Raw genomic sequence first — 22,868 nt, forward strand, 5'->3', positions numbered from 1 at the left:
ATAATATTTCTTATTAACTTATTATAAAGTGTAACTGTCAGAAACTACAAAAGCATCGTACTTAATGGCAAAACAGTACAAATATTCTCATCAAAGTCAATAAGCGCAACAGGAAAACGAACAAAAGATTTTGATAAACACTGTTCAGAAGCTGTCATAAGCACATGGGAAGAGGCTCAGCATTGTTAGTCATCAAGGAAGGCAAATAAAAATGCGCACACACGTGCCCTACCACACAGCAGAGTGGTGGGATTAAAAAGACCCGACCCGAAGGACTGGCGAGGACGTGGACTGCTGGAAGGGGGATGAAATGACAACCACTTTGGAGAGCAACTTGGCAGCCTTTTATCAAGTTTGTTTATAAGAATCTCACTATTAGGTATGTACCTGAGAGAAGTGACAACATATGTCCACACAAGACTCATCCATAGAGGTTCATAACCCTAAATTATAAAGACCCCAAATATTTATTGACAGGTGAAGACGAGCTGGTAGCTGATGGAGTGTACTCAGATGCACGAAAGAACATGGATGAGTATTTTACAGAATGAAGAAACCAGGAACCAAAGAGTACATGTCGTTTAACTGATTCATAATAAATTCTAAAACAAGGTATTCGTAACCTCTAATGACAGAACACAGGTCGGTGGCTGTGGGGCTGGGGGAATGGAGAGGTCAGCTGACAGGGAGTCACGAAGACCTTTGAGGTGTGGGAGAAACGCTCCTGACTGATTGGAGTGTACACTTAAATGGGTGCATGTCATTGCATGTAAGTCATATCTCAAAAAAGTGGACTCTAAAAAGTGTCCTAGGCTTTTAGATTGGATTTTCAGTCCTTTGCGTTTTCTTTGACTTTTTACTTTTGCCAAGGAGGAAGGCGTTCAGCCTGTCAGTGAATCGTGAGGCTGCTGCAGGTCCGTCTGTGGGCCTCTGCCTGCCTGGCCTCAGTTCCGTCCAGCAGGGTCTCAGCTGCATCCTGTGTCAGGGTGGCCTCTGTACTAGGTGTCATGTTCGCTTCTTCTGGGTGAACCCAGCGCTCCCTCGGCAAGTTTATCCATACACTTTGGGCTTTTCTCTGTTTGCCTAGGTGGGGAGGATCCCTGCTCCGGCAGCTAGGAAGCCAGCCCTGCTCTGGTTTGCTTAGCCCCGAGGAGGCCCAGCCAGCAGTCCCGGGAGGAACAGAATGTCCACCAGGTAGGGTGGGCTCTGCTCGTGCTGGCTGCATGTGGCAAGGTCTGGAAGCCAGGGAGGGCTTCACTGCCTGGGGAGTGTGTTCACAGTGGTACCTGAAGGGGCTGGTTGTGTATGTCCTGTGTCACACTCAGTCCTGAGCTCACCACCTCCCTTAGCCCTGCCGTGCAGCCCGCTGAGTGAAGGGAGAGCCGGCTTCTGCTCTAGCTGTTCTTGCTCTTTGTACTGAACTGCAGCCTCAGCCTCAGGCACAGCTGCTGTCACCCACACTCAGTGGAAGAAGGGCCCAGGTCCACCCCCAGTGGACTGCACGCAGTGAGGACCCGCAGTCCTGACTTGCTGGTGCCCTGAAAAGCACAGCGAGCGGACTGGTGTTGGTGTCAGAAAGCTGGGTCGCGGGGTGAAGGAGGCGCCGTGATAGCTGGGATTGCTTTAGTCTTGGGTGCATCCCAGGAGCGGGACTGTCCTGGCATCCCAAGGGGGAGGCCAGGGCCAGACTGCCAAGTTCCCTGAATAGAGCGGACAACTGAAACAGTGCAGGGGGGTGGGCATGGAAGGGTGGGGAGGGGCGAGGTGTGTCTGCGCTCATGAAATCAGAGGATGTTAGCGCAGGAGAGGGTTGGTAGAGATGACGATGTGGTGCGGCTGTTCCGTTTGATAGGTGGACAGATGTGGCCCGAGGAATCTGAGAGCTCCCCAGTCTCACTGGTTAGTAACTGACTGAAGAAGAATTCTGGTGTCCTCCCGGTGAGCTTAGTCATTTCCACCATCAGACCAGGCTGCCAACTTGTGTTCATTTTTATCCTTAGCTTCTTGATTGCTTTTACAGACTCATGTATCTGTCTGATCCCACCCGAATGCAAGCTGACCTCCTCAACAACTTCTAAAATAAATTGTCAAGGAATATGCTTCTGTAAAAACACTATGTCTGATTCAAACTGCAATTAACTAATTGAAGAAATTGGAAGGAAATGCATGTGAAGAAATGCAATAAACCAAATATAGCCAGGCTCCCCATAGAAAACAAGGTCCTACTATGGTACCACAGCATAACACAGGACAGTGGGGGCTACTGTGCCACTGACTCAAAAAGGGACACATTTGTACAGCTTCATCCTGCCTTCTTTTTCTATCCTTTAAGAACTGCCCCTCTGCCCAGCTCTTCCTGTTGAAGCCTAGGACGCGGATACTATTGTGTGGACATTGTTGTTTGTAGCTGTACCAAGAGGCACTGGGATATTTTGTCAGTTGGCAAATCATACTCCATCTCTTTCCATATGAGTGATACTAATTGAGAACAACTTTATAATTTAAAGTGAAAGTCTTGAAAAACTAAGAACATTGCTGTGTTTTTCAAAGCTGCTGAAATAGTAACTTTCACTCCAATTCATTATTTTGAATTTCTATGCTATATTTGATTGTTTTTTAAAAAAATACAAAGTTTGAGATTTCATGTAAACAGCAGAGAAAGAGAGATAACATAAACAGTAACTGAACTTCTTCACCAAGTGCACAACTGAGGGAGCATTATGATGGTGACTAGACTGGCTCGGTCATCTATTCTGGAAATTTCAGACAGCCCTGGCTGTGAGAGGGTGGAGGAACTAATATTAGCTCAAGTATGATTATTAATTAGTCCACAAGGGAATTAAGAATTAATAATTAGGTATCTGGGTTTTTCTTTTAATTGTAAAAAAAGAAACCGCACTTAACATACAATTTACCATCTTAACCATTTTTAAGTGTACAGTTTCAATACTATGAAGTACAGTAACATGGTTGTGCAACATATCTCCACCAATTTTTTATCTTGCAAAACTGAAACTGTCCCCATTAAATAACTCCTCATGCCCCTCCCCCAGCTCCATCCCCCACACCCACTCTGTCCCTATTATCTGACTGTTCCAGGGCCTCATACAAGTAGGATCACACAGCGCTTGTCCTGTGACTGACTATTTCACTGAGCATAATGTCCTCAGGGTTCACGGATGACGTAGGGTGTGTCAGGATTCCTACCCTCTTAAGGCTGAATGACATCCACTGTATGGATGGACTTTTGTTTATCCATCATCCATCCATGGATCTTTGGGTTGTTTCTATCTTTTGACTGTTGTGAACAGTGCTGCACAGAACATGAGGGTACAACTATCTGAGTCTCTGCTGTCAGTTATTTTGGGTCTGTCCCCAGAAGTAGAGTTGCTGGGTCAGATATAGTTGTATTTTTAACTTTTGGAGAAACTACCAGACTGTTTGCCACAGTGACTGCACCTTTTACCCTCATCCCAGCGGTGTGCAGGCTTCCAGGTCTTCACATCCTCACCATGCTTGTCATTTTCTGGGATATTTTTCTGTGTGTGTGTGTGTGTGTGTGTGTGTGTGTGTGTGTGTTTGGGAAATGGTTGGATCCTCTCCCTCGAAGTGTGTGTGTGTGTGTTTACATATAGTACATATATGCATACTAATTGAACGTTACTATTTTATCAAAGTATTTATGAGTATTATTATTATTATTTACCTTTTGACCCTCTTCACCTATTTCTCCCACCCTATTGTCCCCCCCTCTGGCAACCACTAATCTGTCCTCTGTGATGCTGCTGCCAGCTTTAGTGGGTTTTTGAGAAAATGGAGTATGTGTGTAAGGCAGTTTGTGAACTGCAAGAAAGCAATATACTGGCACTGTCAGTCCTTCTACTTGGGAGGGTCTGCAGCGTGTCCCCATCCAAAACGCCCTTCCACCAGTGCCCGTGTTCATTTCTCCTTCTTAAGTTGCCTGGCAGCTTCTCCAAATGCTCTCTCTAAAGGGCTCTCAAACCTCATTCCTAAAGTACATTCGCTTGGACCAGTGAAAATACGGCTGCGGAAGGTGAATTGCTAGAATGGGCACAGGCATTGAAACCTGTCAAGAGGGCGACTCTGGGCGGACTCTCTGAATGGCCATTATGGAGTATTTATAAAACATGACAAACTGGGAAGAATTTTAATACAAAACTAGTTAAGTAAATTATGGAACATCCATAAAATGGAATACTGTCCAAAAAAATATAAATAAATTTGTAAGTCTACAAGGTGTGATCAAACAATACAGTGACTGTTTAAATAAAAAAAAAACATATATTACAGCAAAAGACACATTGCCATTAACCTCCATCAAAATACTCCCCCTCACTTTGAACACACTTATCCCATCGTTCTTGCCACTTTCTGAAGCAGTTCTGGAAGTCCTCTTTTCTGAATGTCTTTTGTTGTGCTGTCATGGCTGCCTCGATGTCCTGAATCATTTTGACTTTGGGGAAGAGCCAGAAGTCGCACAGTGCCAGATCCAGTGAATAAGATGGCCAAGGACACACTGTAATGTTTTTATTTGACAGAAATTGCCGTACCAGAAGCGATGTGTGACACGGAGCATTGTCATGATGGAGGAGGATTTACGGCACACTTTAAAACACACCTTCTCTCAACCGTAGCTCACACCCGACTGACTGCACCAAACAAGTTGAAACTTGTCACACACTGTTACTAAGGTTCGACGCATTGCTTCCCATATTGAAGATCCTGCCTTTCCGTTGGATGACACTCGGCAGCAGCATTCACCGCATTTTGTGATCACAACAGAAAGGCTCCATGTCATACATTGCTTCTGGTACTGCAACTTCTGTCAGATAAAAACATGACAGTGTGTCCTCATCCACCTTATTCACCATCTGGCACGATGCGACTTCTAGCCCTTCCCCAAAGTCAAAATGGTTCAGGACATCGAGGCAGCCATGACAGCACAACTAAAGACGCTCATGAAAGAGGACTTCAAATCACCTCAAAAAGTGGCAAGAATGATGGGATAAGTGTATTTAAAGCAAGGGGGAGTATTTTGAGGGGGATTAATGACAATGTATCTTTTACTGTAATAAATTTTTTTATTTAAACATTCACCGTATTTTTTATCACAACTTGTATATTGATTGACATAGAGACATATTCCTAAATTTATTTGTTTTTATTATTGGGGAAGGAGAACAGGACTTTATTGGGGAACAGTGGGTACTTCGAGGCCTTTTTTCCAAGTCAATTGTTGTCCTTTCAATCTTAGTTGTGGAGAGTGCCGTTCAGCTTCAAGTTGTTGTCCTTTCAGTCTTAGTTGTGGAGGACGCAACTCAGCTCCAGGACTAGTTGCCGTTGTTAGTTGCAGGGGGCGCAGCCCACCATTCCTTTCGGGCGTCTAACCGGCAACCTTGTGGTTGAGAGGACCGCTGCAACCAACTGAACCACCTGGGAGCTTAGTGGCAGCTCAGCTCAGGGTGCTGTGTTCAATCTTAGTTGCAGGGGGCAGAGCCCACCATCCCTTACGGGACTCGAGGAATTGAACTGGCAGCGGTTGAGAACCCACTGGCCCATGTGGGGATCGAACCGGCAGCCTTCAGGGTTAGGAGCATGGAGCTCTAACCGCCTGAGCCACCAGGCCGGCCCCATATTCCTAAATTTAAACTAAAAGAAACAGCAGGCCAAAATGGAGTCACTTTTGCTAAGTCACATCACCAAACAAAAATTTACTACCAAAACTGATTGAAGTTTTGGCCCCTCCCAGGAGTAGAATTTTAAGCCAATAGGTCTGGAATTCCCTGGTCAGCACTAGTGAGGTCATCTGTCTGATGAGCCCCCCTGCCTTCCCCCAAGGGGTGGTGACCTTCTTGAAATAATGCACTCTTTCTTGTCCCACCCTCTCTCTGCCTACAAAAACCTTTCATTTTTACAACCCAGAGCGCCCTTCTAGCTTTGATGTGGGATGCTGCCCGATTCATGAATTGCTTAATAAAGCCAATTAGATCTGCAAATTTACTGAGTGGAATTTTGTTCTTTATCAAAACAGAAAAGTGGGGAAGGAACAGGAAGGAATTGGCTCCTGCTAGAAATATGGAATGCCTTGATCTGGTGACTGAATACACGTAAAACTTCATTAAGTTGCACACTCAAGATTTAGGTGCTTTACTGTGTATACGTTTTACCTTAATAAATGAGAGAGAGAGAGAGAGAGAGAGAGAGAGAGAGAGAGAGAGAGAGAGAAAAGGTCATCAGAAGCAAGTGCAGGCTCACCAAAATAAAAAACAAACCGTGTAACAAAAATATGCACTTCTAGGACACTATTGCACTTCTAGGACACTATTTGTTTACCAAACATTAAAGTAGTAAGGGTGCCCCCCACTAAACACATTATCACGCTTTGCCTGTGTGTGAACGTTGCGGGCATCTCATCTGGATTATTACAAGAGCTCTCGGCAGGACTCGGGGCCCCCATATCCCTTCCAGTCTGTTCTCTACAAGCAGCCACAGAGAACCTTGGCAGCTGGGACCCCTCAGTCCATTTGTCACACGCTAGTGATGTCCCATCTCACACACAGTAACTTGTGACCCGTCTTTGTCTCTCCCCTCCCTCTGTTCTTCCCAGCCAGGAGCTCTGCTGTTCTTTTACCAGGCCCGGCATGTCTTCACACTTGGGGTTTTCTCTAATAGTCACATGGTTCATCCTCTCCTCCCCTTCACATTTCTCCTTTCAAATATTAGTTCCTCAGAGAAACCTTTCCAAACTTCTGGCACTGAGCCCTCCTGCCCTTATCCCACCACTTGCTCCATCCGTGCCTCACTTGCCGCCCAGCCTTCCCTGTCCCTGGCTTTGACTGCTCTCCTGCCTACTCCTCCCCAGTCCCCGAGTGCCTAGCACAGCACCTGCTGTGTCAGCGAGGACAGTGAGTAAATGAAGGAAGACAGGAAAACGGGACAAATCTCTGCTGCTAGGGTCCCTATAGACATTGATTTTCCTTCCTGGTACCTTGTTCATCTTCTGAAGTGTTTTACCATGGGCATATGTTACCACTACAATTAAGAAAAAAACTGTAAGTTTGTGTTAGTTTCCTAGGGCTGCGGTAACAAAATGGCATCGTCACAAACAGGGTGGCTTAAACAACAGAAGTGTGTCGTCTCCCAGGTCTGGAGGCTGGACGTCTGAGGTCCAGGTCTCGGCTGCTGGTTCTCCCTGAGGCTGCGGGGGAGCCTTGCCAGCCTCCGCCCAGCTTCTGGTGGTCTGCGGGCGGCTTCCATGTTCCTCCTTGTCATCACCCCATCTCTGCCTTCATCTTGACGGGACATTCTCCACGTCTGTGTCCAAATGTCCCCTTTGTAAGGGCACCAGTCACACTGGAATAGGGATGTATCCTAATGACCTCTTTGTCACCTCGGTAATGACCCTGTTTCCTAGTTAGTCACATCCTGAGGTCCTGTGGGGACACAGTAACACATAACAAAAGTATTTCCTTAAACAAAGAAAAAAATGATTAATTTCTGAAATTTGAATGTCAGAAATGTGTGGAGTTTTAAGCCTCCTGTCCAGTGCCAGCATCATGATGTCCCACAGGCTGAATCTGCGCCACATCCTCCTGACAGTGTAGGAGGAGGGCCTCCCTTGGATGTGCTGTTTGATCTCATTAATGCTTTGGAGAGTCTTTTTCCTTCTTTAAGGCTTATTTTTTGTGTCCTGCTGTTAAATGAAATGCAGCCTCCCTCTCTGCATGGCAGAAGGGTTTGTTTTTTTCATCAGCAAACCTAGACTCTTTCTGGCAATTAGCTGGACATGGCTTAGTTCTTCTCACACAGTTCTCTCCTGTTCTCAGGCTTGTTTTGTCCTGAGCTAATTCCAGGCCTTGGCACCACGTGGGGTGCAGGTGGGCTGGGCTTAGCCAGCTCCTGGCTGTGAGAGGAGTGTGGGGGTTCCCCGTTCTCTGCGCCCAGCTCTGTTGCCCCCCCCCACTGCCTGCCCTGCCCAGGGGGCCAATGCGGCCTGGAAGCATGAGCCCTTTGCCCATCTTCATTCTAACCTGCAGGCGAATCCTGCCAAAGAGGACGGGGCACGAAACAGAGCAAAGCTAGACTGAGGGTGGATGCGAGAGCCTGCTGGGCAGCTCTGCAGGCTACTGAGCCGGGTTTCATTGCGAGCCTCGGAGGAGAGGGGGCGGGAAGCTGCGGGGACAGAGCCCAGGTGTGGGCTGCCTGCTCACACTCTCTCCCACCCAATGTGTTCACACATCTCTGTTTTATTCATTTGTTCACCAGTAACAGCTTTCCGCAGCAGTCCCAGAACCATTAAGCACAGCGTGGAGTTTTCTCTGAGGTGTCATGCCCACAAAACTTCGCCACGCAGGACCACTGTGCTTCCCTTTTTTCAGGCGAGGAGACTGGCCAGGCTGACTCCTCCGTGGGGCACAGGGTAACAGAGCACAGGGCCCGGCTGTCGCCCTGGGGCATGGCTTCACTAGGAACCTTTGGCAACGCAGCCCCTCACGCAGCGGGGCCCCGGGGGCTCACCGACCAGGCCATGCTGAACCCCCAAGGCGTGTGTATTAGGCACTTGCCAGAAGCCAGAGCCACCCTAAAACACTCTTTCCTTTGGCCTTTAAAAGATGCTTTCACTTTCTAGACAATACACCCCCACCGACGCCCCCACCACATACCCAGATGTTCCCTCAACTTGCCCATCTGTGCACCTTAGCTCTGTCCACCTAAACAGAGAAAACGGGTCTGCGAGCAGATCCAGCTCTTCATTAATCAACACTTTGCTTGCATCACCCCTCAGGTTTTAGATGTGCTCTCGGCATCCCTGGGTTTTCATGTCAGATAAACTGGAGGTGGCTCCCACTCACTTACTTACCTGTGGCCCCTGCAGGCTCCACGTGAAGCCTCGGTGCCTCCCTCACAGCAAAGTGCCTGTCTTCTGCTCAGTGCCAGGGGACAGAGCTCCCTGAAGGCACTCCCTGACCCAACTTCCCCATTCACAGCAGTCGTGCTGGGGTACTAAGCACGAATGGGGTTCATGTGTACCCCAAGTGGGAAACCTCCCAAATGTCATTTCCCAAGACCTCATGTAGAGAATGAAACGATTACTAGTTGGACTTAACTTTCAAGACCTCTCCTTATGATTAATTATTTACTTATTAATACAACATACATCAGTTGTACGAAATGCAGAAAAAAACATCAAGGTAAAAGAAGAGAATTTTGAATTATCTATAACCCAGTTAGGCTGTGATTACCACTGTGAATATTTTGGTGTTTTTCAGTCATTTTATGAGGATACATATAAATACGTGTAGAGGTGGAATGACATTTGTTTGGTGGACAGAGGCTTCCTTTTGAAAACTTTTCATTGAAGTATAACATACTACAGAAAAAATACCCAAGTCTAATCACCTCCTTGTTCATGCATCTAGAACAACCCCCCATGTTACTAAATCCTCTGCAGCTCAGTACCCCACTGTATGACCAGGCCACCCCCTGAGACTACCTGAGTGCAAACAACTTTCTGACGTGACTTTCAGCTTGTGAGCAGGACTCTTACTTAAGGGCCTGCATGTTCTTCTAGACCATCTGTGGGAACTCGTGGACCATAAGGCCACCTGTATCCTCATGTCCTGGGGCTCTGGATAAAATCCTTGCATTCCCACTGCAGCCTTACTGAAAAGACTGTCAGGGTTTGGGGCCCAGACATCTTCTTGTTAAATAATGCCATCTGGGAAATTCTCTGCGAGTCACTGTCCAGAAGGACTGAGGAGGCAACCGCTTGCTTTCATGTTCCTCATGACACCTAGATTGTAGGGTCTCTGCTTTGTGGGCGGTTGTGTGGGATGACATGCCGATGGGGGCCAGGCCAGGCTGCTGTACCACCTCCTCACTGAGTGTTGCTGGGCAAGCCACTTGCACCACGAGGAGCCTTCATTTTCTCATTGTGGAATGATGGTGGTGAAAATAATTGTCTCAGAGTGCTGCTACAGGGCTGCATGAGATAATGTCTGTGGAAGTGTTTGCAAACCCAAACCTGCTGTAACATATTATTGTTATTATTACTGTTATTATCCTGAATTCTTTCCCCTCTCAGCCACAGGGTCCTAGTTAATGGTTACTTCTGTATCTATGATGTCCAATACAGTAGCTGCTTGCCACACAGATGGACAGGTGGATGGTTGATGGATGGATGATGGATGGATGGATGGATGGATACGATGGATAGATGGAAGGATGAGTGGATGGATGGATGGAAGGATGGATAGATGGATAGAAGGAAGGATGCATAGATGGATGCATAGATGGATGGATGGATGGAGGAATGGATGGATGATGGATAGATGAATGGATGGATAGATATGTGATAAGGTAAATATAGCAAAATACTAATGGTAGAACCAAGGTCTGTGGTTTTTTCAAGTGAGGTGCAGGAACCAGCAATATCAGCACCACCTAGAAACTTGTTTGAAATGCACATTTTCAGGCCAGATCCTGGAATTAGAAACTATGGGTGTGAAGCCCACACGTGTTTGAACAGGTCCAGGTGGTGATTCTGATACACTCTGAAACAGAGCAATCTGTGGAGATGTACGCATATATGGGTGTCATTGTACAGTTCTGTCAAGTTTGCTGTATGTCTGAACATTTTCATAGTAAAATGTTGCAGCAGAGTGAGTGGTCAGCGAGCATTCTATCAGGATGGCTGTCATGGTCCTGCTGCGACCCGTGTCTCCTTCAACACTTGAGGCTTTTCTGGTGAGCATACTGGCTATTGCAAGGGGCTTTGACTGGTAAAAGTTGTGTCTTGTTATTTAGCATGATAAATGTCCTAGATGGGGTCCTGTTGGTAAAATTAAAGGCACTCGTGTATGAATTGGCTAAAACAGCTTAGGCAAGAGCAAGGTCTGAGAATTTGGAGGGTTCCAGCCTGTGACCTCCAGGTTGGGCCCCTTGGGCCATGGCATCTTAAGAATGCTGCATCCATGGTGTCTGAAAGACCGCTGGGACTTCTTTGAGCTTCCAGAACTGATTGTCTGAGCTGTTTTGTGCTTGCTCTGCTAATAAATGTCTTAAGAAATGCCTGTGTGTATCTGGATTCGGCCTGAGGCCCGCTTTCCTTATACTCTGGGGGGGAGCCATGGAGGGCAGCTCACCTGACCATTTCTATGCAAGTTACCATTCCCTGGCCAGGTAAAAACTGAGGAGTTGTACCTGATAACTTAACTCAGGTCACTTAGAGCAGCAGTGAAATCGTAGGGTTCTCTGCTTTTTCTGTCTGACTTATTTCGCTTAGCATTATACTCTCAAGATCCATCCATGTTGTCACAAATGTTCCTATATCATCTTTCCTTAACGCCGAATAGTATTCCATTCTGTATATATACCACAACTTCTTTATCCATTCATCTATCGAAGGACATTTTGGTTGTTTCCATGTCTTGGCCACCGTAAACAAAGCTGCAATGAACATTGGAGCACACGTGTCTTTATGTATAAATGATTTCAAATTCTTTGGGTAGATACCCAGGAGAGGGATTGCTGGGTCATATGGTAACTCTATTCTTAATTTTTTCAGGAACCTCCACACTGCCTTCCATAGCGGCTGCACCAGTCTGCATTCCCACCAACAGTGTATAAGAGTTCCTTTTTCTCCACAGCCTCTCCAACACTTGTTACTATTTGTCTTATTGATGATAGCCATTCTGACTGGGGTGAGGTGATATCTCATTGTGGTTTTTATTTGCATTTCTCTGATGATTAGTGATGTTGAGCATTTTTTCATATGTCTATTTGCCATTTGTAAGTCCTCTTTGGAGAAATGTCTCTTCAGGTCCTCTGTCCATTTTTCAATTGGGTTGTTTGTTTTTTTGTTGTTGAGTTGCATGAGTTCCTTATATATTTTGGATATTAGACCCTTATCGGAGGAACTGTTTGCAAAAATCTTCTCCCATTCGGGTGGTTGCCTCTTTATTTTGTCGATGGTTTCTTTTGCTGTGCAGAAACTTTTAAGTTTCATATACTCCCATTTGTTTATTTTAGCTTTTACTTCCATTGTTTTTGGAGTCAAATTCATAAAATGCTCTTTGAACCCAAGGTCCATAAGTTTAGTACCTATGTTTTCTTCTATGCAGTTTATTGTGTCAGGTCTTATGCTTAAGTCTTTGATCCATTTTGAATTAATTTTGGTACATGGTGACAGATAGCAGTCCAGTTTCATTCTTTTGCACGTGGCTATCCAATTCTGCCAGCACCATTTATTGAAGAGGCTGTCTTTCCTCCATTGTATGTTTTTAGCTTCTTTGTCAAAAATTATCTGTCCATATTTATGTGGTTTTATTTCTGGGTTCTCAATTCTATTCCATTGGTCTATATGTCTGTTTTTCTGCCAATACCATGCTGTTTTGATTATTGTAGCCCTGTAGTACAAGCTAAAGTCAGGGAGTGTGATACCTCCAGTATTGTTCTTTTTTCTTAGGATTGCTTTGGCTATTCAGGGTCTTTTCTGGTTCCAAACAAATCTGATGATATTTTCTTCTATTTCTTTTAAAAATGCCATTGGGATTTTGATGGGGATTGCATTAAATCTGTATATTGCTTTGGGTCATATGGCCATTTTAACTATGTTGATTCTTCCAATCCATGAGCATGGAATGTGTTTCCATTTCTTTGTGTCTTCTTCAATTTCTTTCAAAAATGTCTTATAGTTTTCAGCATATAAATCCTTCACATCCTTGGTTAAGTTTATTCTTAGGTATTTTATTCTTTTTGCTGCAATTGCAAAGAGAATTGTTTTTTGTATTTCTTTTTCTGAGATTTCATTGTTAGTATATAGGAATGCAATGGACTTTTGTACGTTGATTTTGTAGCCAGCAACTTTACTGTATTCATTGATTGTTTCTAACAGCTTTTTGGTGGAGTAGTTAAGGTTTTCTATATATAGCATCATGTCATCTGTAAAGAGTGACATTTTAACTTCTTCATTCCCAGTTTGGATGCCTTTTATTTCTTTCACTTCCCTGATAGCGCTGGCAAGGACTTCCAACACTATGTTGAAAAGCAGAGGTGATAGGGAACAGCCCTGTCGTGTTCCTGAATGTAGAGCAAAGGGCTTCAGTTTTTCACCATTAATTATGAGATTAGCTGAGGGCTTGTCATAGATGGCCTTTATTATTTTCCTTCTATACCTATTTAATTAAGTGTTTTAATCATAAATGGATGTTGTATCTTGTCAAATGCTTTTTCTGCACCAATTGATATAATCATCTGATTTTTGTCCTTATTTTGTTTATGTGATGTATCAATCACATTGATGAATTTGTGGATGTTGAACCATCCTTGTTCCCCAGGGATGAACCCAACTTAGTCATGATGAATAATCTTTTTAAAGCATTGTTGTATTCAGTTTGCTAAAATTTTGTTTAGGATTTTTGCATCAGTATTCATCAGAGATATAGGTCTGTAGTTTTCTTTTTTTTGTGTTGTCCTTACCAGGTTTTGGTATCAGGGTAATGTTGACCTCATAAAATGAGTTAGGGAGTACTGACTCTTCTTCAATTTTTTAGAAGAGTTTGAGTAGGATTGGTATTAGATCCTCTTTGAAGGTTTGGTAGAATTCACTAGTAAAGAAGTCAGATCCCAGACTTTTGATTTTGGGAAGGTTTTGGATGACTGATTCAATTTCTTTACTGGTGATTGGTCTGTTTAGATTTTCCAGTTCTTCATGGTTCAGCCTTGGAAGGCTATATGTTTCTAAGAACTTGTCCATTTCTTCTAGGTTATTGAATTTGGTGGCATATAGTCCTTCATAGTATTCTTGAAAGATCCTTTGTGTTTCTGTGGTGTCCGTGATAACTTCCCCTTTTTCATTTCTGATTTTGTTAATTAGTGTCCTCTCTCTTTTTATCTTAGTGAGTCTAGCCAAGGGTTTGTCGATTTTATTAATTTTTTCAAAGAACCAGTTCTTTGTCACATTAATATTTTCTATTATCTTTTTGTTCTCTATTTCATTGAGCTCTGCTCTGATTTTTGTTATTTCCTTTCTTCTGCTGACCTTCGGTTTCACTTGTTCTTCTTTTTCTAGTTCTTTGAGGTGTACCATGAGGTTATTTATTTGGGATTTTTCTTGTTTCTTGAGATAGCCCTGTAATGATATAAGTTTCTCTCTTAAAACTGCTTTCGCGGCATCACAAAAATTTTGGTAGGATGTATTTTCATTGGCATTTGTTTCTATGTATCTTTTGATCTCTCCTCTAATTTCTTCTTTGACCCAGTCGTTCTTTAAAAGTATGTTGTCTAATCTTCATGTATTTCTGTTTTTTCCTGCTTTTTTTCGCAGTTGATATCCAATTTCAAAGCCTTGTGATCAGAGAATATGCTTGGTATGATTTCAATCTTCTTAAATTTGCTGAGGCTGCTTTTATGCCCCAATAAATGGTCTATCCTTGAGAATCTTCCATGTACACTTGAAAAGCATGTGTAGTCTGATGTTTTAGGATGAAGTGCTCTATATATATCAATGATGTCCATTTCATCTAATGTGTCATTTAGGGCTGCTATTTTTTTATTTATTTTCTGTTTGGATCATCTATCCATAGCTGTCAATGATGTATTTAAGTTCCCTAGTATAATTGTGTTTTGGTCAATTTCTCCTTTTAGTTCTGTTAGTAGTTGCTTGGTATATTTTGGTGCTCCCTGATTGGGGGCATAAATATTGATGACTGTTATGTCTTCTTGTTGTATAGTCCCCTTTACCATTATGAAATGTCCATCTTTGTCTCTTGTTATCTTTTTCACCCTGAAGTCTGTTTCATCTGATATCATTATGGCTACACCTGATTTTCTCTGGGTACCATTTGCTTGGAGTGCCAATTTCCACCCTTTCACTTTGAGTCTATGCTTGTCCTTGTAGCTGAGATGTGTCTCTTGGAAACAGCATGTGGTTGGGTTTAATTTTTGATCCAATCTCTACTCTGTGCCTTTTTATTGGTGAGTTCGGTCCATTTACATTTAAAGTGATTATTGATATGTGAGGATTTCCTATCATTCTATCTTTAGTTTTCTGGTAAGGCTGTGTCTCCATTGTTTCTTTGCCCTTTTGTTGTTGTCTGTTATTTCTGTGTGGTAGTATTCCATGATGTTTCCCTCTGTTTCTTCTTTTATTACAGTATATATTTCAGTTCTGGATTTTCTTTTTGAGTGGTTACCCTTAAGATTATGTAGAAGAAAGTTTGATATTTAGAGTATTCCATTTTCTTCAGCACGCTTACTTTCTCCATTCCCAAATTCCAGTTCAGGACTTTACGCTCCCCCTTTTTATGTTTCGGTTGCCACAAATTGTCCCTGTTGATGGTGGTCGAATAGCCTCCTTTAGTATTTCATGTAGTGCAGGTCGTGTATTAGAAAATTCCCTCAGCTTCTGTATGTCTGGAAAGGTCTTTATTCGTCCTTCATATCAAAGGGATATCTTTGCTGGATATATTATTCTTGGCTCATGATTTCTCTTTTTCAGTAGTTTGAATATTTGGTTTCAGTCCCTCCTGGCTTGTAGAGTTTCTGCTGAAAAAATCAAGATAATCTAATGGGCTTTCTTTTGTAGGTTACCGTCTTCTTTTCCTTGGCTGCCTTGAGGATTCTTTCTTTGGTGTTAATTTTAGACAGCTTCAATACAATGTGCCTTGGAGAAGGCCTTGTAGGATTGGGGTAATGAGGTGTTCTATTTGCTTCTTAGATTCGAGGATCCAGTTCTGTCCACAAATTTGGGAAGTTCTCATTAACAATTTCTTTGAATATATTCTCTGTTCCCTCCCTCTTTCTTCTCCTTCTGGTATGCCCATTATTCTTATATTGCTCTTTCTGATGGAGTCAGAAAGTTCTTGTAGAGTTCTTTCATTTCTTTTAAGTCTCAAGTCTCTTTCTTCTTCCATCTGTGTAATTTCCAGGTTTCTATCTTCGATGTCACTGATTCTTTCCTCCATCTTGTCAACTCTACTACCTAAGCTGGTTATTTCATTCTTAATTTCTTCTATTGAGTTCTTAATCTCCAGGAATTCCATTTGGTTCTTTTTTAAAATTTCGATCTCTTTCGTAAAATGCTCATGTTGTTCTTTGATTGCTTTTCTGAGTTCATTAAATTGCCTTTCTGTGTTTTCTTGCATCTCTTTGAGGGTTTTCAGAACTGCAATCTTGAACTCTCTATCATTTAAGTCACATATTTCCATATCTTTAAGTTCCATTTCTGGAGACTTTTCACTTTCTTTCTGAGCTGTCTTGTTGCCTTGGTTATTCATGGCAATTACGATTTATTATTTCTCTTCCTAGACACCTACAGGAGTGGCTTCTGCAACAGGTTGATAGGAAGAGGTCTTTCTTTTGTTTTCCAATACTTGTTGGTTGAATGTTTTATTTTCTCTCTACTGCAGCCTTTTTTTTCTCTCTCTGACACAGTAGTGCTATGTTTTCTCTGCACTATTCCAGCTTCTCACACAATGGGGGGATTCCCTGGGAGACGGGCCTCTCCTCTGTTAACAGTTTGCCTGGGTCATAGGGCGCCATGTCCCTGTGGGGATGCGGAGAGCTTTTGAAGTTCCAAAGCTCTTTCTGCACCAGATTCAGAGCCCGTATGTTTCAGCAGTTCTGTTTACTCCTGCAGGGATCTGCCCAGATAGGTGGGTCCAGGGGCGGGGTGAGTTGTGAGAGGTGGCCCAGAGCAATGGCGGCGACTACCACCACAGCTGGTCCTGCTTCCACAGCTCCCACCCCTTTGCCCGAACTAGTTGGGCTGCGAATCTGTGTCTGCGGTCCACAGTTCTCAGAACAGCAAATATCCTGTCGTTTTGATCTGACACTGCTACTTTATCGCTTCTAGCGCTGGGCAGTTGGGGGCGGGGCGAGCTCTGGGAGGTTAGGGAGGGGGCGGCTAGTCTCAGTGCCTAAGGCTTCCATTCTTGCTCAGCAGTGAGGGCTTAAACCACCGTTTTCAGCCTTCTTCCCTCAGTCTTTTCTCCGAGGTCTTTGCCGTGAGCATTGGGTGCAGCCGTGTTATATGCTGCCCCCTCAGCCCTATGGGCCATTAGCGGAGCCCTAGCAGTCCGAGTTCTTCCCTCTCCTGCAGCTGCGGTAGTTCCGGGATGCAGCGAGCTTGGAGCACTGAGCCAGGTCTGCGTCCTGTGCCTGTGAGGCTCCGTTCCACAGTTCTCCCTTCCCGCCTTCCCCACTCGCGCGATTCACCCACCTGGAGGTGAATTGAGTAGTGGGCCTCTTCGTCTTGCCTGTCTGCTGTGCAGGGAGTCCTTTGTGGAGTTATTGTTGTCCGATTGGTTGTAAATTCCAGGGGAGCTTTACAGAGGCTCACCTCACACCGCCATTTTGATCGTAGCATAATCATACATATTTTATGCATTAGAAAATATTCTGAGAACGGGTACACAGGCATCCCCCAACTGTTAAAGAGATTCATGGCTTGAAAAAGATTAAAAAACCCTCCTTAGCGAGTCTGAGGGCGGTTCCACCAAAACTCCGAAGGGTTGGAAGCCCCCAGGGGCTCTGCCAGCCAGACCTCAGCAACTGGTCTGAATTTGGAGGGCTGGAACGAGGCCAGCGGAAAGGGCACTTGCTGAGGACGCAGGCTGGGAAGGGGGCTGCCTCAAGCCCTTTTCTGTGCCTCCCCTCCAGGACCCGTGTTCCCCTCCCCCCCCCTGGACCCAGGACTGTCTTGTATGCTGTCATTACGGTGACAGCCTTTGCTATTACAAAGAGTCATCCTCAGATTCCTCACTTTTGGTGTGAGCCTCAGTGTTTGCAGTGGATTTATTGCAAATGTATCACATAGTTTTCAGTGAAGCTCAGCCTTGGCCCGATGCACAGAAATGCCTGATAACTGCCCCTGCTCTGCCGGCTGGAACCCAACTGGAAGCTGTTCCAAGCTCTGGACGAACACAGTATGTTTAATAAAAGGGGGGCGGGGCGGGGAGAGACCCTGTGCCTTTATTAGAGCCACCGGCCTGAAAGGTGCTTGCTGACTGGCGTCCTCTGGTCTGTGTTAATGGCGATGGAATTGCAGCTCACTTAGCGAATGGTAGCAATGGAGTTAGATCTGGGTCTGAAACCTGGTTTAGCTACTTACCAGCTATGAGACTGCAGGCAAATTAAAGTCTGAGCCTCATTTTCTTCACTGTGAAAGAGACTTTGTCAGAGTAGCTCTCTCGTGGGGTTTCTCGGAGGGTCTGATGAAAGCAGCTCTGGAAAGGGTTCAGCCCAGGGCTCACCAGAGGTGAGCACGTCTCAACCAGGCTCCCTGCTGGCTGCAGGGAGAGACACCGGCTCCCCTGCTCTTATGTTATTTTGATGAAATTTACATCACATTCTCCATTGTACCATTTTTAGGCGCACAGTTCAGTGGATGAAGCACATTGACATTGTTGTCCCACCATCACCACCTCCATCTCCAGAGCTTTTTCATCTTCCTAACAGAAACTCTGTCCCCTTAAATCACTAACTCTCCCCTGGGAGTTTCCAGATAATGTCTGGCCCCAGCCCAGACTCAGTGAAGCAGGCCTCTGCGCAAGGACCCAGCGCTGGCGTTTTAAAGAGCCGCAGCCACAGTGCGAGCCACCAGACTTGTTTGCTGTCTACCATCACTAACCTAAAAATAAAGCCCTTCAAAGTGAGAGGCAAGAGCCCTTATTTGAGATCAAAGAATAGCTACTGGGACACACTGGTTCAGGCAGAAGCCTAAGTAGTGATCCGAGCAGGAGACAAAGGCAATGGTATTTATGTGAAGGGGAAGGGCGACAGTGACATCAACAGAAGGGAGGCACTGCTATTGGTGCAGATAACGTGACACAGTGATGCTAATTCTAAACAACGTTTTCACCTTGCAGTCTGGCAGTCATAATATCTGCTTTCTTGTTACGTTTGCAAACAGTTCTTTGGGACACATGCATGCTGCCTTAGGCCCAGTGCTGAGGTCACTTTGCCCTGTTTTAACATCAAGGTTTGAGGCCTAAGATATGCCAGGCCGTTCCTCTGGGATGGCAATGCCAGCTCCATTTTAAACTGGCTTCATTTATATATATTTTTGACACCATTAAACATACAAGGTCCCACTCAAGTGGTTTTGCAGTTCTCCAGCCCTTTCCTGCCACCACCACTTCTGTGAACGTATTAGGATGGCTGAGGATGAGGACAATCAGCCTAGATGTCACAACTGGGCCCACGCAGCCCTCCAGCCTGAACTGCCAGCCCCTTCACGTGGCCTTTTCCAGTTTTCCAAAACAAGAGTTTATTGTTGTTTTATGATCATATAAGCATCATTAAAATATCAGGGAAGCAAAAAATAAAAATTCAGTTACCATTTTAAAAACATTCCTATTGCATTTCCTGATTCCTTAGCCCCCGGAGCGCTTCCTGCCAACTGGCTGCCATCTGCTCGTATTTCCCGAGTCCAGACTGCACCGTCCTCTGTGGCTCTTAGCCTGTGTGCACTGCTTCTTGGAACAGTTTTTACAGAGCTGAGGGTTTCTTTCCTGTCTCATTGATTTCACATACTGCACCTGGCTTTCCTCTTTCTTATTTAATTTACTTCAGCAACATGAATGCAGTGTCTGTATACATACATGGTGAAAGGTACTGCTGACTGGATCATTTTAGCTGTTTTCAGAGAAAAATTTGATTGGCTTAGATGCTTTTTATAATGAACGCACTTCCTTACAAAGGGCAAAGCAAAAATCAGTAGTGATCACAAAGCTGGAGTTAAGAACTGTGGGGTTCCTCCCCTGGGGATGGTCTGATTAGGGGCAGGGGGAAGGGGTGGTCATGATCCTTCAGGAACACCAAGGTGCTAGCTCCTGTTCTTGTGAGGGAGGAGGAAGTAGGGCTGAGTCTAGGGAGGGTTGTTTGAGCCAGTGCCTCGAAATACAATGGAATTTTTTACATTGCTCTGTTATCCTTTTCCTTAGCTGAACAAACTTACTAGATCTAATAATGTGTGTGTGTGTGTGTGTGTGTGTGTGTATTTTTTAGGTTTTCTATATTTAAGACCATCTCATTTACAAAACGTAGGTAATTGTACTTCTTCCTTTCTAATCTGAATGCCTTTTACTGTTTTTCAAGTGTCTTTATCTTTCAGAGGTAAATACTGAAATATTTACAGAAAACAATTATGTATGGGATTTGCTTCAGAACACCATGGGCAGGGGCAGGGGGGTATAGGTAAAAAAACACAGGCCTTGACTTGAAGCTGATAGTAATCTCTTTACTTTTATAAACATTTTGAAATTTCCAAAATAAGAACCAAAATGAATATGCTTGGAGCTCTTGCAGACTTTTGGACTCAGAACCTCCGGGAAAAGTGAGTAGGACTGTGCTGTTTAGCAATCTCCCTGGATTGGGCCTGTGGGCAACACTGTGGGAGGGTTTCTGCCCCAGCCTGTGGATTAGAAATGCGCTCAGTGGCTCTCCGGAGCCAGGGCCACTCCAGCTTTCAATCTTGTTGGTGCTTTGCCAACGAGGGTCTGCGTCGAGAAGCCACAACGAAGGATGGCCCGTCACTGTCACAAAACCGTGAATTACTGCCATGTCATTTATAGTATATTGACCGTGTATGTTGTGCTTGAGAATGTTGAATTTCATTATGTACCACTCAGATAGACCACTTCCAGCAAAAGAAGGACTGTGAAGCCAAGCATAAATGGTTGAAGCCTACTTTGTTTGTTTATTAATTTATTGGGGTGACATTTGTTAGTAAAATTACACAGATTTCAGGTGTACAATTCTGTATTACATCATCTATAAACCCCATTGTGTGTTCACCACCCAGTGTCAGTTCTCCTTCCATCACCATATATTTGATCCCCCTTACCCTCATCTCCCTCCCCCGACCCCCTTACCCTCTGGTAACCACTAAACTATTGTCTGTGTCTATGAGTTTTTGTTTCTTATTTGTTTGTCTTGTTCTTTTGTTGCTTTTGGTTTATATACCACATATCAGTGAAATCATAGGGTTCTCTGCTTTTTCTGTCTGACTTATTTCGCTTAACATCATACTCTCAAGATCCATCCATGTTGTCACAAATGCTCCTATATCATCTTTCCTTAACGCCGAATAGTATTCCATTGTGGATATGTACCACAACTTCTTTATCCATTCATCTATCGAAGGACTTTTTGGTTGTTTCCATGTCTTGGCCACCGTAAACAAAGCTGCAATGAACATTGGAGTACACGTGTCTCTATAGAGAAATGCTTTCAGATTTTTTGGGTAGATACCCAGGAGAGCGATTGCTGGGTCGTATGGTAATTCTATTCGTAATTTCTTGAGGAACCTCCACACTGCCTTCCATAGTGGCTGCACCAGTCTGCATTCCCACCAACAGTGTATGAGAGTTCCTTTTTCTCCACAGCCTCTCCAACACTTGTTACTATTTGTCTTGTTGATGAAAGCCATTCTGACTGGGGTGAGGTGATATCTCATTGTGGTTTTCATTTGCATTTCTCTGATGATTAGCTATGTTGAGCATTTTTTCATATGTCTATTTGCCATTTGTAAGTCCTCTTTGGAGAAATGTCTCTTCAGGTCCTCTGTCCATTTTTCAATTGGGTTGTTTGTTTTTTTGTTGTTGAGTTTCATGAGTTCCTTGTATATTTTGGATATTAGCCCCTTATCAGAGGAACTGTTTGCGAAAATCTTCTCCCATTCAGTTGGTTGCCTCATTATTTTGTCAATAGTTTCTTTTGCTGTGCAGAAGCTTTTCAGTTTCATATAATCCCATTCGTTTATTTCAGTTTTTACTTCCATTGCTTTTGGAGTCAAATTCATAAAATGCTCTTTGAACCGAAGGTCCATAAGTTTAGTACCTATGTTTTCTTCAATGCAGTTTATTGTGTCAGGTCTTATGCTTAAGTCTTTGATCCATTTTGAATTAATTTTGGAAGACGGTGACAGATAGTAGTCCAGTTTCATTCTTTTGCACGTAGCCACCCAATTCTGCCAGCACCATTGTATATTTTTAGCTTCTTTGTCAACAAATTATCTGTCCATATTTATGTGGTTTTATTTCTGGGTTATCAATTCTATTCCATTGGTCTATGTGTCTGTTTTTCCGCCAATACCAAGCTGTTTTGATTATTGTAGCCCTGTAGTACAACCAAAAATCAGGGAGTGTGATACCTCTAGTACGGTTCTTTTTTTTTAATATTGCTTTGGCTATTCGGGGTCTTTTGTGGTTCCAAACAAATCTGATGATTTTTTGTTCTATTTCTTTAAAAAATGCCATTGGGATTTTGATGGGGATTGCATTAAATCTGTATATGGCTTTGGGTAATATGGCCATTTTAACTATGTTGATTCTTCCAATCCATGAGCACGGAATGTCTTTCCATTTCTTTGTGTCTTCTTCAATTTCTTTCAAAAATTTCTTATAGTTTTCAGCATATAAATCCTTCACATCCTTGGTTAAGTTTATTCCTAGATATTTTATTCTTTTTGCTGCAATTGCAAAAGGAATTGTTTTTTCTATCTCTTTTTCTGAGATTTCATTGTTGGTATATAGGAAAGCAATGGACTTGGGTACGTTGATTTTGTAGCCAGCAACTTTACTGTATTCATTGATTGTTTCTAATAGCTTTTTGGTGGAGTCTTTAGGGTTTTCTATGTATAGCATCATGTCATCTGCAAAGAGTGACAATTTAACTTCTTCATTCCCAATTTGGATGCCTTTTATTTCTTTCACTTCCCTGATAGCGCTGGCAAGGACTTCCAACACTATGTTGAAAAGCAGAGGTGATAGGGGACAACCTTGTCGTGTTCCTGAACGTAGAGCAAAGGGCTTCAGCTTTTCACCATTAATTATGAGATTAGC

General features: G+C 43.8%; 1 protein-coding gene across 1 annotated transcript in view; it reads left to right on the forward strand.

Annotated features, from left to right (window-relative positions):
- Positions 1 to 1,087: 1,087 nt before the first annotated feature.
- Positions 1,088 to 22,868, forward strand: part of LATS2 (large tumor suppressor kinase 2) — a 126,715-nt gene continuing 104,934 nt past the window's right edge. Inside the window, exon 1 of the mRNA XM_081045709.1 lies at positions 1,088 to 1,194. The gene's annotated coding sequence lies outside the window, so the exon portion shown is untranslated. The remainder of the gene's footprint in view (positions 1,195 to 22,868) is intronic.

Source organism: Rhinolophus hipposideros, assembly GCF_964194185.1.
Source record: "Rhinolophus hipposideros genome assembly, chromosome: 4".
Lineage (NCBI taxonomy): Eukaryota > Metazoa > Chordata > Mammalia > Chiroptera > Rhinolophidae > Rhinolophus > Rhinolophus hipposideros.